The sequence below is a fragment of the Limulus polyphemus genome, unplaced genomic scaffold, assembly GCF_000517525.1.
Source record: "Limulus polyphemus unplaced genomic scaffold, Limulus_polyphemus-2.1.2 Scaffold1054, whole genome shotgun sequence".
NCBI classification, from domain to species: Eukaryota; Metazoa; Arthropoda; class Merostomata; order Xiphosura; family Limulidae; genus Limulus; species Limulus polyphemus.
The window spans coordinates 171,211-174,851 of NW_013666664.1; the positions used below are offsets into that span (position 1 = coordinate 171,211).

Sequence of the window (3,641 nt, forward strand, 5' to 3'; positions counted from 1 at the left end):
TCCTCTTGTTCATTATTATTGTAACTTTCAACAGGACAGAGAACAGTTTCTTCATTGTTTTCTTTTTCAAATGAAATAACATGTTCACAATCTTGCACTTTGACCTCTTTGCTGCCATCAAAAGGAACAGATGCTGGTTACTGGTGTCATCACTTCCAACAAGGAAAGCTCTTATCAATTTGCTTGACTCCACCATCGAAGCTGCAAATTGTGCACGTCTTTTGCGTCCCTGTGCCCCACTTTATTTTTTTGACATAATAGGCTAAAAGAATAAATTAATAAATACTGACTACACTATTTAGTTGCACCGTGCAAATTGTCAGATGAAAGGAAGCATTCTACTTTCCTAAGTTCCTAATCACAAATTATATTTAAATTATACAATTATAGTTGCAACCCTGGACTAGTTAGGCACATGTGGACCTGGTTTCACTTTAACTGCCATTATTTAGACCACCCATATTCATGTTAATTAATGTGACACAACAGTAAGGAAATCAATGCAGATGAGTGTATATGCTGGTAAATCATGCTTATGAGTACCATATAAACTACTGGCAGTTGCTAAATCCCATTTAAAAACTCGATAGTTTTAAATACACGAACACTACAGGAGACAAGTCTGAAATTGCTGGAATGAAAATTACACACACTGTGGAGAAGGGTGTAATCATAACATAATATAAGCCTAGAGGCTCAAAGGCTATATTTAATATTAAAGGTTTTGATAGAATGAGAACTTAAATATAGGCTAACTACTTAGTGGTGCTAGATTACAGTTCCTAGATTAAGTCGCTAGTACATCTGGATCTAACATTAATGCTAAACCTGTTAGTTCCATCTTTTAAGTCTTAGGTTTGGATCTAGATGTAATACTAATGACAGAAATTTAGCTTTATACATCTAAACTAGACGTTAGATTTGGGTGCATAGATTGAAAGCACCTTGTATTGAATCTACCCAGATCTGGATATAACCCTAGATTTAGATTTATTAGGCCTAACATTTAGAACAAATGTTACATCCAGATCTATTAACTTAGTCATTAGATCTGTTCCAGTGCAATGCCTAGTTTAATAGTTAGTATAGGTCTAAGTATACCTATAATATAGGCTACAATTTGTATGATGATGGACCTAGGGTCTAGAAATAAAGTTATAACTGCAATTAGACCTAAAGTCTAGTCCATTAGTTAGTGTAAGACATGATTTACAATCGGCCAATATAATTACAAACCACTACATTAGGCCTACAATGTTTACCAGATCTAGATCTAGGCCTTGCCTGTTGCATATATTGCCGATCTTGCACACCAGTTAATATGTTATATCAATCTCGTATTTTCACTATTCCATCATTCATCTGTAGATCAAATACAAGTCCTAGAGTACAACGTACAAGTAAGTGTATGTTCAACAAAAAAGTAATTTACTTCTGTACATCAATTCAGGGTATTTCAGTGGGCGGCTTTTAAAAGTTAAAACTGCAAGCGTAATACACAAAAATAACGTAACACTGTGTCGTATTTATTGGGCAGTTGCGCTATATCATGGGGAGGGCGTAATTATTAGTTAATAGGCATTATAGGCCAGAGGAAAATTTGCCCCCTTCATATCTGCGCCCGGTGGTGACTGCTCCCTTGTCCCCTTCTTGCTACGCCACTGGGCCAAATAAAAAGCCACTCAGATTAACTTTAGTTCAAGCTGCCGTGTTCTGTTTGTTTAAAACGTTAGGTATTACTTGTAGCACAGATTCGCGTGCTGTGGATACGAAATAAGCACTAAACTTTAACAATATAATTATTTACTGCCGTATATCGAGTTATTTTCTCAATGTTACTAATGCCGATTGCACGTATTTCGAAGTGTGTCTTGCTCTGTCGTAGATTGTTAACAGCAGCGCATTGCTTTCGAGATATACTGGTAGTTGTTAAATCACCGATAGCTGCAATAAGCATGGGTCATGTGATATGCCAATTTTGGTTACTAAGGGGAAATCAATTATCAGTAAACCTGAGTGTTAATTCGCAATTATTGTTTCTTCGTGGCCTGTATCAATCTTCACATAATTGGTGTCTTATTTACATATAAATCAGTAACGTTGAGTATATTGTCGCTTGATTCTCTTGAAGTTATGATATATGCTTCGGTTCCAAAAATACGACTGTAAACTTATGTATGTATGTACATATATATAGCTATAAGGTTTATAAAGAACTAGTAAGCATGCCAATGGGAGCGAATTACTAATGTTAGTGTAGAAAATTTCTATTTTATTGGTGTATGTGTATTTGTATATTTCTTCACGATATTGATATACCTTTTGGTATTTTGATTTGGTTTCTTTTAACCTAAAATTTTGAGTCGATCATATAGATTGCAATGTTTTATTGGCAACTTTGGACAAGAGCAAAATCCGCTAGACCAATTTCCCATATAAACGTTTTCGAAAAAAAAAACAAAAACGCAATGAAACCTCGAAACAGTTGTTTTCGTGTTAACGATAAAAAAGCCTTTCCAAAGCAAGGTTACTTCTGCTCAGAGCCATTGCATATTGACCTTGATTTGGACTATAAGATTGGATTTCAACGTGTCAATGACATATATAGGACATACTGTGAAGATTGGAATTCAACGTGACAATTACATCTATAGGACATACTGTGAAGATTGATTTTCAACGTGTCAATTACATCTATAGGACATACTGTGAAGATTGGTTTTCAACTTGTCAATGGCATCTATAGGATATACTGCGCACTCAGTGGAAACAACAATGTACGATCTTAAACTATTACTCATGACTTTTGTTGGCTGAGGTCTGATAAATTATATCTAAGTCTATTAATCGCTGAATCATCTAAAACGATGAAAGTGGTTACAATGAGAAGAAAATATCTTATTCTTACTGTTCCTTCTGTTTCGCAGTTATCTCGTCCTAGTTTGCTTGGATTCTAACTAATTTTAATAGGATTCACCATCGTGAATTCATCTACAATGTTTTCATGACATGCTAACATGACGTGATCCAGCTTTGCACTTGTAATTAAGATTAGGAAAATATACATGACTTTTGGGCATTCTCCCAGTGTATACTGACTAGTTTTGAAGTGATAATGGGTCTTGTATACATAAGTTGCTTTGCAAAGGACAAAAGACTTTCAATAAAATCTCTACACAAACGATAGGATAAACTCATTTTCAAATGCAGATTTATTTGCGAGAGATGAACCGATGAGCACAAAAGTTGTATTGTTCGAAAGCACTAATACTAAAGTATTGCTGAAGGTAATTTTAATGGTAGTTATTGTTTTCCGGGTATTGTGAGGATCAAAACGATCGACTCCCGATTTTAGGATTCATATTCTAGAATTTATACGATATTTCTTTCGTTTATTCCTACCGAGGTGAAATAGGGAGAACTGATTACATTAGCCTGCTCTGATTTTATTGTCTTGACATTTTTACACGTTCTACAGTAATTCCCGTATGCTGAATCCGAAAATGATGTCAATTTTTCTCCATCACTGTACAGATTTTTCACAAGGCATCATAACGCAATACATAAAAGAAAGACCACAACACGTAGTTTTGAAACTAAAAGACGTAACTTCACACACACACACACACACACACACACAC

At 35.0% G+C, this 3,641-nt stretch overlaps 2 protein-coding genes across 4 annotated transcripts in view; one reads left to right on the forward strand and one right to left on the reverse strand.

Annotated features, from left to right (window-relative positions):
- LOC111086377 overlaps positions 1–3,641 on the reverse strand; it is a gene marked incomplete at its 3' end in the record, with an annotated part of 167,971 nt that overhangs the window by 153,467 nt on the left and 10,863 nt on the right. The window lies entirely within an intron of this gene.
- Positions 1–3,641, forward strand: part of LOC106461893 (vascular endothelial growth factor A-like) — a 49,355-nt gene that overhangs the window by 5,214 nt on the left and 40,500 nt on the right. The gene's annotated exons all lie outside the window — the stretch shown is intronic.